Raw genomic sequence first — 14873 nt, forward strand, 5'->3', positions numbered from 1 at the left:
GACAGGTGGCTTTTAACCATGCAGACCCTAGGCAGTGAAGTGTAAAAAAGAAAGAAAATCATTTCTACAGTAAGGGCTACAGTGTCCAGTGACAGTGAAATTGCTGCTTGTACTGGTACATGACTGGATGTTCAATAGGTCTATGTAGCCTCTAATTCAATATAACTCTCACAGAGGTAAAAAAATCAAGCTAACCAGATTCATTTAAGATCAAAGATTTTCTGGTGAGAGACAATGATCTGAAGTGAATTCTTTATATAGACAATATTACAGAAAACCAAGAAATGCTTAGTTAATATATCTATCTAGTCATACTTCAGAACCTCCTCTGGTCAACACACTCAGATCACAGAGGAGGTCCTGAAACATGACTGACCATTTCTGCTTTGGCAATCAAATCAGCTGCTGAAAGCCTAACATAAACAAAGCTGTTCCTAAGCTGCTCGATGCCATCTATGTACACAGGCCCGGTCTTTCAGTCTTTTCCCCACCAGCAGCAGAAGAATGGAGGTGAAATAGCATCCTACTACTATAGCATGAGTGAATCGGAGTCAACTTATTAAGCAGACGGGGTATAGGAAAACACTTTGAAAGTACTTCAACAGCAATCTCAAGTAGTTCCTATTAGGCTAGAATGGTTTTTAGGTATTCTCACACAGAAATAAACAAACTGACTGACTTGTGAACAAAAGAGGCCACTGGGACAATACAGTCTAACCTGCTGTGTAACATACCACAGAACATCTCATACTACTCCACAGCATCTTCGATCAAGCCCCATTTGTGAATCAAATGCAGCATACTGCTTCTAGCTTTGCTGCATTTCTAGAGGAACCCAAGAGATCTTGGTGAATTTAATGAGTACATTTCAAGGATGTTTGAGCATCCAATTCCCTAAATTGCTTCAGCAATCCTAGCCTTAATTCCAAATGAAATCTTTTAAGTTACAGGAATCCACAACACTGCTTGGTAAATTGTTCCAGCGTGTATTTGCTTCTGCTTAAAAATATGCACTTTGCTTCCATTTCTAGGTTTAACTTCTATGTACTGGATCTTTTTTGTCATTGCTTGTGAGTCTCAGAAGTTCAGTATTTTGTTGCCTTCCACAGTGAGAAAATCATTTTCCGACTCCCCTCCCCCAAACACTGAACCAAACCAGCCATTATTTTTAGTCTCATTTGAACCAATCTTGTGGCTTCTCCCAAAGCGTCTCCAGTTTTCAACAACTTTTTCAAACGTGAGTACCTTAATGAAGTATGTCTTGGAGTAGCCGTATTTGGAATAGAAAGGTGATCCTCTCATATTCCTAAGCCCGAGTAGTGCATTAACCTGCCACCTGCAGAATCTTGTTACAGCTGATAATGTACCACACCCTCAAAAACCTTTTCAGAATTTTGATTTATGGGATTGCATCCCCATTTTGTACTCCGTTATTCTTGTACTGCCTAATTCTTAACCACAATATTTGTCTATATTTATACTGATATAGGACATACAGAACGATACTTTACATATAAACTCACCCAAACCATTTAAACAACTCACCCTCCTTGGTATCTATCACTTCACCAATTTTTGAACTATTTCCAGACTTTACTTTTGATGATTTTAGTTTTTCTTCCATTTCTTGAAATTGGCTTGTTTTCCAGGATTTGCAAGATCTGAATTTTAGTTGTTGAAAGAACTTCCTAGCAGGCTCATAAAACCTAGGTGCAAATTATTTAATTGTGCTGATTTCATAACACTGAAATATTTCTTCCCACTTTTAAAATAAAAACAGTAAGATGAGTATTTGCAGGAAATTTCTAGCCTAATTAAACTTCATCAAAGTGCTCAGATAAATTCATGCTTTATAAGCAAAGGCAATTCAGAAAGCTTCAATAATATACATGATTATACAGTTTGTTCTTGATGAATTATACTTTGTTAAACTGTTTTCCTTGTTTTTTTCCTTTGGTCTTGAGAACATAGTCACTGCATCCAACCATGACTGTGGTCTCTCTTGAGCATTCAAGTCCTGAATACCAGAATTCTTTGCTGTGTATCTACTGTGACCCACTGCTATCCTGCCCCTTCCCCAAATCATTAGCCAGTTTTTTAAACTGTGCCTGCAGCATGTAAAAAGAAGCTAAAAGAGCTGGCAGGAAAGGGCAACAAAACAAAAGATGAGTAGAAACTATACAATAGAAATAAAACAGATTGCAGAAACATATGAAAATAATAACCATATGGCAGAGAGAGTTTCATCTAAAATAAGGCTTTCAGAAGAGTATCATTTTGCATTACCCAATGAGTTGGAAGAGGTTATCAATGTACCTTGGGCAGACTTTCATTATTCAGTAAGGACAAATTTATCTTTTCATGTTGCACAGTGCAGGTTCCATGCCTGCAACACTGAACTAAGATTATCTGAATCAGATTTTTTTCTGAAGTTATTGCTTTAGCTGTTATAATCATATAAAAACATAAAGACAGACCATATAAGGACAGACTGTGCTTCCTATACTCTTCCCACTGTGAGGATACACGTGGAGCCCCTGATTCCGTGAAGGCATCAGGAGGTCGTGAGATATTTATCATTGTGCCTACATCTGCTTACGATGTGCAATGCAAACCTAAGAAAGACATCTCTCCCTGCATCAGTAGCCTAAAACCAGTGCTAGTTCCACTGATCATTTTGTTTCTAAGATAAATGAATTATTTCAGGGATGTGATTTTATACCATGGGAGTAAAGAGGATTTCCCACCATGCTCAGTTTGAAATTTTTTACTGGAAGAGAATGATGGGAATACAAGAAATGTTCTTTTTCTCAGAGTTAATGGTGTTATTACTTTTGACCCACCATGCAAGCTTCTTACAGGCATCTACTTCCAATAGTGTGCACTTACAAAAATAGCCATGCTGGCGTGAAGTCAAAGGCCCATCGAGCCACTGTCATAAACAACGGTGGAAGCAGATGCCTAAGGAAGAGTACAGAAAAGCATAAAAAGGTTGAACAACTCTGGTATTTCCTGAGCTAGAGATGACCTCTTCTGAGGCTTGAGACCTTAAAATAGTGTTGTCTATCCCTAATACTATGTCCCTTGGCCTCAGGCTGCCACTCAACGGTCATGCACTCACAAGCAGGTCTAATTTGGCTGCAGTTTTCACTGTAAGAAAAGAAAGTCACAAGGAAAGGTATTTTAAAATTAAAGGGCCATTTAGCATTCCATAGGAATAATACAAAATAGGAAGAAAAGGTGTAATAAATAACAAAGGACTAGATGCTTAAATATTTAGCCTCACTTCCTTACCTATCTTCTATAACCTCATACTTATCAAGGCAATGGGAGGTGGGCTGGGAAGCAGGCAACGCTTTCTCTCTCTTTTCCTGAGCCTGTTCCTCTGAGTTTACCAAACTGTTTACTTTCTTATTTAAATAAAATGAAATAAAAAATAAAAAATTATTTAAAATAAACAATAATGATTTATAAATTAAATAAAAGATTTTGGTTTGGTACCTTGACATAGTTTATGTAAAAGCATAAATAGGCACGTTTCTTTACTACTCTCCGATTAAATCCTGCAGGTGTAATATAGTCATGCTTTAAAGACAGTGTAATAAAATAACTGATCTGAAGGTTACAAAATTTCTGTCTTTATTTTTACAGAAGTTAAGGTCAGCTGTAGAAAACAGAGCCTTCTGGCACTCTAGCACAATTTCCTCTACCAATTTCCCACCTTCCACAAAAAAAACCCAAACAACAAAAAAAAACCCACCCCAAAAAATCAATCTAGATGGCAGAGGAAGAAGGACCACACCTTCTTCTAGAATTCAGTCAATAAATATCTGGATGACACCAACTGTCAAAAGGCACGAGATCAAAGGTGCATTTCTGACATAAATTTTGATACAAAAATGATTATAGCTGTGAAGAATTGTTATCTATTTCTGCTAGATGTGATGAAGTGAAATTTTGTTCAGGCTGATTCAGAAAAAATGACAGCCTTAGCTATATCCAATTTCAACCTTCCTCTTTATTTTGTTCTCTTTTTACCCAGTTACATATTTAACTAGTGAAAGCAAATTCATTACAATGTTTGATTACTCAAAGATAAGCCTCTATATGATTGTTTCCTTATTTATCAGTAGAAACAAAATTTTTGATACCATATTTTACTCTAGATCTCAGCACCTCCCTATCTGCAATTTTTGATATTTTCTCCATCCATGTACTATAACTCCATTTTCCCTTATGCCTGCATGGATCATGATTGTTCAGAGTTATAACGTTATTGTCACTATGGCACTCAAATCTAAGGAGCATTCAGGAATGGTTTCAGTATCCACCTCATCCCAAAAGATTATGGATATTCCCTGGATTTCTAACTTGCTACTGGATGCAAAAATGCATTTGGCTCTTTACATCTCATCACGTCTCTCTTGTTGCCTACATACTGTTGCTTAAAAGAGTTATCTCTATCTTTTATTTTGTTGTTTGGTTTTCCCATAAGTAAAGAAGGGAGTGGAATATGTAAAACGTATTTTCATTTGAATTTTCCTAATAGACAAGATAATTCACCTGTCTGTCTCACTGTCATTTAAGTTTCTTTTCTCTGATTCATAGGCTTTGTATAGCTGATCAGGGAATTACCATTCAAGCTATAATAAAAAGTGTTGTCTAAATTTTTCTTTAAAAAAAGCCCAAGCAAGTCATGATCAATTTTCAATTAGCACCTGAAAGCTGATTTTCCTTTATATTTGATCACACTACCTTTGCCTCATCTAAGCTTTTGTGCCTTCTCAGTGTACTTACCTGAGGCAATACTTCTAATTTTTCTCATTACAGCTGTTACCTTCACACCAGCATTATTAGTAAAATACCTTACACTTCCTCTTGTACTGCATCAAAGATCATCGTATCTTTTAACTGGTAATTTGTTCTCTATGTCTTGTGTCATTTTTCCCTAAGGAACAATATTTTGAAGAGCCTAAGACTGCTGCATAATTAGATCATACAAAGCATCCGCTATCCTATCTCCCAATAAGACAGGAAGGCCTTAAGATTTACATTTCTTTCATGCATTCTCCCTGTAGAGGATTAATTATATTCCTTTTGTTTGGTCTCATTAAAGTTCAATTTCTTCTATGTCCCTAATACACTTCATATAGATTCTCCTCATCTGACTTTTTCAAAGCCTAGTCATCTTCTCCCTGCTGATAAACATGTCTTGAATTAATGGCATACTTAAGTTCCATCTGCATCTCCCTTGAACAAAATTCACAACAGAGTAACTTACATCGATGACATCCTTATGAAAATAAATGGACCACACCCTGTTCTTTCTCGTTAAGTGTGTCACTAGTCAATATACCTTCTTCAGTGACATTATGTTTTCTTTTGCATTCCTTTGTTAAGAGATTTCCTACACCCCTACCTCACACCCTTTTGCCCCAAGCAAAAAATCCCCTTTACAGAAGGGCAATAAACTGATAGGAAGCCTCACAAAAACTGGTGTTTCTTCTGATAAGCATCTATATCCTCACGGGAGTACTTAGTTTCTGTCGTTTTGTCCATTCAGATTATTCTAAAATGAATGGTATTTTTTTGTGTAGTTCTAACAATGTTTTGGTCACATTCATGTTGCTGTATCCCCCAGTATTTCAGCTTTCCATTTTTATGAGCAATCAATGAATTCTCCAACAAAACAGTGTGTTTACAATAAAAATCACTCCCCTCTGCATTCTCCAATACAATCCTCTATATTGAAAGAATTCCCTGTGACACCTCTTCTCCCAACACGCAGTGAAAAAAGTCTCTGTTCCGCCCTCCAAGTGGTGGTGCCTTTGCTTCTTGTGAGTAAGCAGAGGGTTGCTTTCTTAGGAAGAATGTGTGTGTCTGTAGATATATCTACCAATACCCTATCCAAAATCTTAAATACCCTATCCAAAACTGGGTGGATCGACTGAATATGTGGACTCTATAAAACGTCATAAGAAGGATCAAATTTAATACTATAACTAAATCACAAGTTTACTTCTTAATCATTAAAAAAGGAAACCACCAATACTCACGTGAACGTCAAGTAAAACCATAGGGAAAAAATGGTGCATGAAATTGTTGTTGGAAAGCATCTGTCATGATGCGTGTGAACTGACAACATGTATTTTGGCATTTCCTAATTTTTGCAGAGGTGACTGCACAGCCTTAATAATGTTGTTACCGCATCATTCTTAACTTCCTTGACCCTTTGAAAAGACACATGCCCAAATCCAGGTGCGTCTAACAGCCAAAGTTGAGCACAGCTGTAAGAAACTGAACACTAGGAATGCTGGAGATAGCAATTTTAACCAACCGCAGGAAACTGAGGGGACAGATTTTTTTTGTGTATGAAAATGCATAGTAATGGATATAAATATATGTAAGTGATAAGTAAATGTATTATTACGAAAAACAAATTCCTAAGCTAAAAATCCAACTTTTACTTGGGAAAATCACATCATTGCAAACATTGTATCACCATTTCAATGAAGTTTTAGACTTTTACAAAAGGCCAAACTGAGGCAAAGGTAGCTGAACTGACCTAATTAGTTTACATAGTCAGAAAATACACGCTAGTTCCCAGTCCTATTTTGCAAAGAAAATGCACCATTTTTTCTAACGTATACATACCTTAGAAATATATACTTGTAACATGTAAGTACATATATATGCTATATATGTAACATACAGAATCACATATATAATAAATCATCATGGATACAGTTTTATGGTTACTGAAATGTTGCAGCAGCATCAGTATTTTCTCCTCTTATAGTAAGTTTACTAAAATACAAAGCAATTGTTACTGCTGGATAATTAGATAATACTCTAATTGTTAGAAATTAATTTTTTTAAGTGAGGTATCCATTGAAATTTTTTAAGCAAAGGGAAAGCAATGAGTAAAGATCACTCTGGAGCGATACAAAGAGTATTCCAGAGATGTAAAACATTTCATTCAATATCTTAAACTTACGCTCTACTCAGGGAAATTTAAAAGTTGAAGTACAGTATCATACCTAACTAATCCTGATAGACCCATAACCAATTATATAATTAATATATTAATTTAAATATATTAAATTGCTTGTTACTGAACTGTAAACAGTTGAATATAGAATAGTTCTAAGAGTTACTTTTAAAATCATATCAAATCATAAGCAGCATGACCACCATTTTAAAAAGAAATATAAATTAAAAATATTCTCGCTGTTTCTAGTGCATGTATGTTTAAGTCTGTCGTGGGAATAAAGAAACAGGATATGGAACTGCTGATTTTAATTTGTCTCTATATGACTAGCTTTGTGAAATACCTATAGTTCACTATATGTAGACATTTCACTACTATTCAATTCATGTTCAAGAGGCTGGAGTTGCTAGAGGTGCTAGAGGTCCGCTTATCTTCAGTATGTCTACCAGGTCAGTTAAGATCCTGTTTTTTTGCAGCTCTTAGTGCTGCAAAAAACCCCCACAAAAAAACCCAAAACCAAACTAAAACAAAACAAATAGCTGTGGAAACTGTGGAAAAGGAAGTTCTTTCCCTACCAGAGCTTCTCTAGGGCATTTCAATGTTGCTTCCAAGATGCTGCAACCACTCCCCCATGCTGTCTTCTGTACTTCGTTTTTGGCTCTGATCTCTCTCTTTCGTTATACTCCTCCAAGCCAAATCAATCCTTTCCTCTCATACTCTCTAAACTCGCTCCATAGCTATGGCACATCTAGCCCTATGGGGCTCTACTCAACGTTTAAGATTATATGCTACATTTTTATGTTCATGTCAGACTCATGAAAATCGTTCACCACAACGTTCAAAGACACCTGATATTAACACTGTCTGCAGCCTGCAGACCTAGATAAGTACAAAGTTGGGTTATCATATATATCATTTTCTAAGCCAAAATAGCAAGCTATCAGGCTACCTTTGTGTCCATTAAAGCAGTTCAGAATTTGCAATCATTTGGCTTCCTGCCTTTTACAAGCAAATCTGCAGAAAAATGAGTAAAAGTGATGCAGAGACAGATCAAGGAGAACGATCAGAGAGTAAGAAGAAAGGACTCACCTCCTTTAGTCAATTTTCCATTTTAGTTTGCTTCAATAGTTAAAGACAGAAGAGATTTTTTGCACACTCTTTAATTCAGATGTCAGTTCCAATATTTGATGCTTGACTGTTCTGAAAGACAATCAAAGTGTAGCAGTTAAAACTACGAGCCTGAAACAAGATAAAATTATTAACATGGCAAGCAGCTATGTATTCATTAAAAATCACAGCAATGTTGAGAGGCTTTATATCAATGGTCCATGGCAAAATTTTCACATGGTACCATGCTCTCCTCCTTGCAAGAAAAAAGCACAAAAAAAGACTTTTAGATTGTATAATGCTGCATTTGTGGTGCCATCTCATGTTTTACTCTCCCTGCACAACACATGAAGAGTTTGTTGGTTCTTTTGCAGAAAGATACAAAGACTAGTTACATGTGATTGCCTCAGTAAATCTACTGATTCTCTGCAAGCACACCTCTCCCCCAGTCTCATCCTTCTACAACCTTTTGTCACACTACATAAGCACCATGGACTCCTGCTGCCTCTGTCTGGAAAAGCAGAGGAGAATGGTGTGAAAACCCAGCTGTATACACGGTGCTTCCCCACCAGCATCCAATGGGTGGTGGACAAAATTGCAATGGCAAATCACTGCACCTTTAAATATATGAATTTTTTAAATTATATAAACTGAAAATACTTATTTCCAAGCCATTTTCTTTCTCTGGTAAGGAAAATGATATATATGTTTTTCCCTCCTTAGTTCTCCAGTACTACTTACTGAGACTAACAGAAATAAATGGCTTTCCTCTGTGCTCTATATTTGAGCTCTGTGAGTCATCTCACTATTTCAAGTTTTGTTTCTCATCACTTAAAGTTCTAGCCTATTTTATTCTGCTTTTTTTTAATGTGAATAATTCGTAAGTACAAGCCAGAAAAAGCACAAACATTTTTTCTTGTAAATGCAGTTAACAGCGCCAGTCAAACTTTTACTGAAAAGCATACTAAAAGAGAGGAAAAAAAAGTATGGCAAGTGTGCTTTGATACTAGCCTCGGACTATACTGAAGTATGATCAGTACAACTTGTTCGACATGTTGAAAACTCCTAAGTTATTTTACTCTCTTGATGCTCATTCAAAAGAAACACCTTTACACAGACCACAGTTAACTACTGGGCACTAGTTGTCAGAAAAAGCAAGTAAAAATTTTCAGAGCAAAAATAACTTGCAAATATTACAAACTCATGTTTATAAAACCAGAAGAAACCCACCCGATCAGAGTGTCTGATGTCCCACTTCCCATAGGCTAGAAAACTTTCTTAAATGAACTCCTTTGGAAATGGGATGCACATCTTAGTAAAGCATCAAGCTTTGGATTGAAGTTCTTCCAAATAACTGCTAAGAGGACAGAAACAGCCTCTATACACAAGGTAAGTTTATTTCTGGGAATACCTTAACCTCAAAAGCAGTCAAACTGATGAAGGCTACAGCCTGCCTTTTACTATGAGACCCATTTCCAAGATGAGCTAAATTCTGACACTGGTTCAGAGTCTCTGAAATTAATGTCAGAATAGAAACACATTCCACTAGTACTCCAATGACAGCACTTTGTGTATAGCTGGCTTTGAGGGCCTGAAGTATGTAACCATCTTTAGTGTATTTCTTCGTAAGTCTAAAACTAACTTCCCAGTTCTTTCTGTACAGTTGGTCTTTAAATAAGTTTTCTTTCTTGGTTGTGCAGGTTTTTGTGTCAGAAGGGGGAGAAAAAAAGCAGGAAAATGTGATGGTAAAACCATCAGACTGACGGAGGGATCAAGAGAGAGGTACAGAACCAGAACTTACTTTTAAATCATTTCAGAAATGCACAGATTTCCGGTTGACAAGATCTCTTTTGAGAGAGGCTTTAATTTGGCTACAATATTGACTACATCATAACCATTTTAGATTTTTCCCTGAGAGTATAAAATTGGCCGAGTATATTTAATTGTGACAAGTAAACTAGATTGATTTTTCCATATAAGAGCCCCTTAGGGAGCTTTCAAAGATAAATCTCTAAAGGATCAAATCGGGCAGGTCTTTATGCACAGCCTTCAGTTATAAGGACTTCTCTGAACCCACTGAAACTCCCACGTTTGAAGACGTGTGCTTGAGAACCTTACTGAAGCTGGGCTCAAATGGGTTTCTCTTAGCTGACAGCATTCGCTTGGATAAGAGAAATTCTAACTTGTCAGATACGTTTAGTGATGACAGAGACACTGAGGCCAGGCAATGTAAAGGTATCACCTGCATCATACAAGTGTTAAGCATACTGTAAACCACTGCCTAAAATGTAAAAGAGAAGACAAAATTTGAGAGGAACTTTCTGCAAACATATAAGTATATATGATACAGTCTTCAGAGATGGTCACGGATTAGTGTGCTTCAAGCTCTGTACTACACATGGTACTACCCACGTCAACAGCCCAAACTAAATCAATATTGTTTTAACAGTTTTAAAGTTTGTTTAATTCTTCATCTCTTTTGCTTTTGGTCCTTCTTATTTGTGTACGTCCATGGATGCTAGCCTTCTCTGCCCACTTTCCCTATTTTTTATTTAATGAGAGAGATACAACCAGAAAAGGTTCACAGAAGAGCAAGATGATGATGGAAGGTGCAGAATGACTTCTGCATGAGGGACAAATGAATAGGGTAAGACTCTTTCATCTATGAAAGAGAGAATTGAATCATGGAAGATTATGAAAACATGACTGGCATGGAGAGGGTTAGTAAAGTTATTTTTTTCACTGCCTCATTCTGCCCAATACAAGAACTACAGGGCATCAAATGAAGCTGGTTAAGAATCACATCCATAAAAAGGAAGAAAGCGGAAGAAATGAACAAAGGGAGGTGGCTCTTTCTGCAAGGTGCAGTTGCGCTGTGGAACTCGCTGCCACAGGAGGTCATGGACATCAAATCAGGCCTTCAAGAGAAGTCTGGACAGGTGTGGGAAAATTAAATCCCCTGAATTTAGCTAACTATAAATGTTCAGAAACATCCATCTCAGAAAGACCCGAAGTTCAAGACGGCTGGAGGCTAAGAGCATGTATTTGCCACATTCTTATATTCTTTCTTGTGGTCTCTGATGCATGAAACAGGACGTGGGACAAAATGACTTTTGACCTTGACATTGCAGCCATTTTTATGATCTTTTTATGGTACAACCGACAAGTTGTGCACATTGACATTCCCATCTGGCATACAGGAAGAAGAGGGCAATTGAACTGAAGGTGGACGGGATTCAAATGTTGCTTTTTTAGACTGATATGTTTACAACACTTTGAATGACGTTTAACTGAAGTACAGAAGTACAAACTGTAGGCTATCTGATCCCTTTTGATTAGTTTCAGACTGTTGCTTTTTCATGAAATAAGAGGACATTATGAATTGACTTTTCACTCAACAGACTGACATGAAACTGCTTCACAGCCTGCCCTTACCACCATAGCAGGAATCAGACTTATCTTAAACCCTCCAGTTTCTGGTTCAGTGTTAGCACACAACAGTGACTCAAGTTACCCAGGTATTGTATGGTAGATCATTTACAAAAAGCAGAGTCTCTAAAACCAGCTTTTAGGTCGCAAGTAGTAACTTAACCGCCACTATGTGGTTCTAGCTAGATTTGGTCAGAAAGACACCTGGAAAAAGTGTGCAAAGAACAGGAACAAAGAACAACTTGGAACAGGTGCCCAGGGAGGCTGTGGCATCTCCATCCTGGGAGATATTGAACACTCAGTTGAACAAGACACTCAGCAACTTGATGTAATTTTGACATTAGCTCTGCTTGAGCGGGGGCTTCAACTAGATGACCGCCTATAATTCCTTTCTACGTAAATTATTCTGTGATTCTGTAATTCTAAGGAATAGACTCTAATCACGTCTGTACCACTCCTGTGCAGAACACCAATTCACAGTGTGATCATTATCATTAAACTAAATTTCAGTGTAAAAATGAAGGGTAGGTCTTCAAGAGTTTTATTACATAGTAAGCCACTTGATTTCTCTTCTACATGATGCATCTTTACTTTCCTGGGGTTCTGCTGTAATGCGCCATTTTTAATTAACAAAGATATACTGTAAAGGAGATGGATCAAATTTTTACCTGATTTTTTTCTTTCCCCTTTTTTTTTCCCCACTTCTCATATTTTTATTAAGTAATTCATAGTGGAAGTGCACGACTATCCACTTTTCTGTAAGCAATATCAGGATACTGACCTACTTTAACATCTCAAATCTGTTCCATTACAAATATGTACTTAGAGGGGCTTTATATATAGTGCACCCTTTCAATGAGGGCACCTAGGGTGGCAAACAGCAGATAACCTCAGATGTTCAGAAGGGGCCTCTTTCAGAACATTATTTAGTGCATATTTAGCCACTAGCATCAACAATTTTTTACTTTTTAAGCACTAGGCAGGAACCTCATATATTTGCTACCCAAATTATAGCAAAATAGTAATAATTACAGAAATAAGGACTGCCTAGTAATTAGTGGAAAATGAACTTCTAAAAATTTAATTAGAACTACACTAGTGTAGTAGTAATGGGAATACCATAAAGCTTAGCAATGAGCACAAAACTCAACCTTCTTCCTGTAATGCCAAGATTGCAATATTACACACACTTATTCCACCTCATTTGTAAAATTAACAGTCTCCCTCAGACAATTAAAAATCATGCTGAGTACTGAGCCACAGTAAATTACAAATATAATTAAGTAAATAATAAGAAAGCCCAAGTCTCTACTTAAATATGCTGCCAATTCAGCTAACCCAAGCACAGCAAATATTAATGCAATACTTCAATGTCTACAGCTCAGCTCCTGATCTACAGTAATAATAACACATTAAGATTTTGTCCATAGTCAGAGCAAACCGCTTATTTTCCCCAAGACAACTGGAGTACCAAGTTACCAATAATAAGCTGCTCGTATCTTCCATCATCCTGCTGGGAAAGGCGGGCAGAGAAGACAAGCACTTTTAGCCTGATTGTATTTGCCACCACTTCTACAGACACAGTCTTTTGACTATACTTTACTCTAAACTGAAAAGAAGCCAACTTGAAGCTATTTAATGATAAAGGATTAAAATCAATGCCAATTAAAGGACTCTGCAAAGTGTGATTTTTAATTATGCTACTTTAGGAAGTCACTAGACAATCACTACTGGCATTCCCTTGTTTCTGCATCCAAAGCGGAAACAATTCATACCTTGAGAAAACTTTCAGATTTCAGTAGCTAGCACACCAATGAGAAAAAGTTTAAAATTCTGGATCAGTGATAACTTCAGATAAATACTATGCAAGAAATGAAATGTGTTTAAAATTATGCTGACAGCACATGTCACTTGCCAACAATGTACACTAGTGCTGATATGCGCTGGTATCGGTTTACAAGCTCACAGAGAAAGGATTAAACACAATTTAATTAATTCAAACTTAAATGTGTATTTCTACCACTATATAGCAGCATGTGAATGGCAGACATTTCACTGACTCTCAGCAGTTGTATTATTCTCAGCCCAACCTCATAAATATTAATTGCTTTTGAAACTGAATCTGCACATGACATAAAGGAAAAATCCCAAGCACAGGCTTTCCCTCAACATCAAGCCACAGAAGGAATAAAATATTCTCTATGAAATGTTCCTGCATCAGCACCAGTGGGAAGTGCTGCAATCTTTTCTAGTTGGAGGTAAATGGTTTTAATTTGCTCTTCATTGTAAGTGAAAGAATCAGTTATATAAAGCCTTAATATTTCCAAACCTGTTTTGCAATAAGGAGACGCTTCCACAGCTCCTCACCCAAGACTGACCCACTGTGAGATTTTTCATGGTACATGCATGAAGGACTTGGCTCAAAAGCAGCCAGAAAACTAAAACAGAGGCAAATTTTAAAGAAATCATAAACCCACAATCTTCTGTATCCACCACCACCCTGAGAAGTCTACGGATTTTAAACAGGAATAGTTACAAAACACAAAACTAACAACTGTCCTAAAGGGATGAGAGAAAGCAAAAAATCTGAGCGCAACAAGTGAGAGAGCAAGGACAGAAAGGCCACAGGCCTCGGTCATGCTCACTCCTACCAGCTGCTGCATTACCCCTGCTGGTAACTCCTCGCCCTGCCTCGCTCGTGTCTGGTAGACACAAGTACTTCCAGCGAGGCGAAACTCTCACCTCGACTGCAGAAGAAGAGCCAAGCAGCTAGCCCAAACAGCATTGCAGCTGCCGTGCAACAAGGCCAATGAAGTATGAGAGGTGTCTAGACCTAGCAACTAGGCATCTGGCACGCGTGCGATATCAACCCAGTTTCAACGGCGTTAATGGCATGAGCAACAGAAGAAGAGACATAAAACAGCCTCATGGAATTTGCAGAGCACATTAACAGCCAAGGTCAGTCAGCCTGTCCCTTGCTCCTAAGGAAGGAAACAAGAAAGAAGAATTTTAGCTCACGATTATTTTATATAAAATAATTTCAGTGTGAAACACTGTATAGAGACTGGTCAGTCCATCTCCCCTTACCATTTGATATGTATATAGAGAGAGAGACATTTATTCACATCATATACGTGGTGGAAGTCTCTACATCGTACCTGCAGAGTCAAGTGAAATGTTATAAAAACCAACTACAATTTTTTTCTTTCACATACTGTTGTATATCTTATGCAATTTCTGCCTAAAATATCTGTGCATCATAGAAGCACTTCTACACAACTCTGCCAATTTTTTAAAACCAGTGTACCTCAAATGACAATTCCACAAATGCATAATGCTCCTTCCC

General features: G+C 37.2%; 1 protein-coding gene across 7 annotated transcripts in view; it reads right to left on the reverse strand.

The window, feature by feature from the left end:
- The window catches only part of DLGAP1 (DLG associated protein 1), a 435141-nt gene that overhangs the window by 260287 nt on the left and 159981 nt on the right, over window positions 1-14873 (reverse strand). For all 7 annotated transcript variants that reach the window (XM_076329901.1, XM_076329904.1, XM_076329905.1 and 4 more), the window contains one exon: window positions 8081-8191. The gene's annotated coding sequence lies outside the window, so the exon portion shown is untranslated. The remainder of the gene's footprint in view (window positions 1-8080; window positions 8192-14873) is intronic.

This window comes from Aptenodytes patagonicus, chromosome 2, assembly GCF_965638725.1.
Source record: "Aptenodytes patagonicus chromosome 2, bAptPat1.pri.cur, whole genome shotgun sequence".
NCBI classification, from domain to species: Eukaryota; Metazoa; Chordata; class Aves; order Sphenisciformes; family Spheniscidae; genus Aptenodytes; species Aptenodytes patagonicus.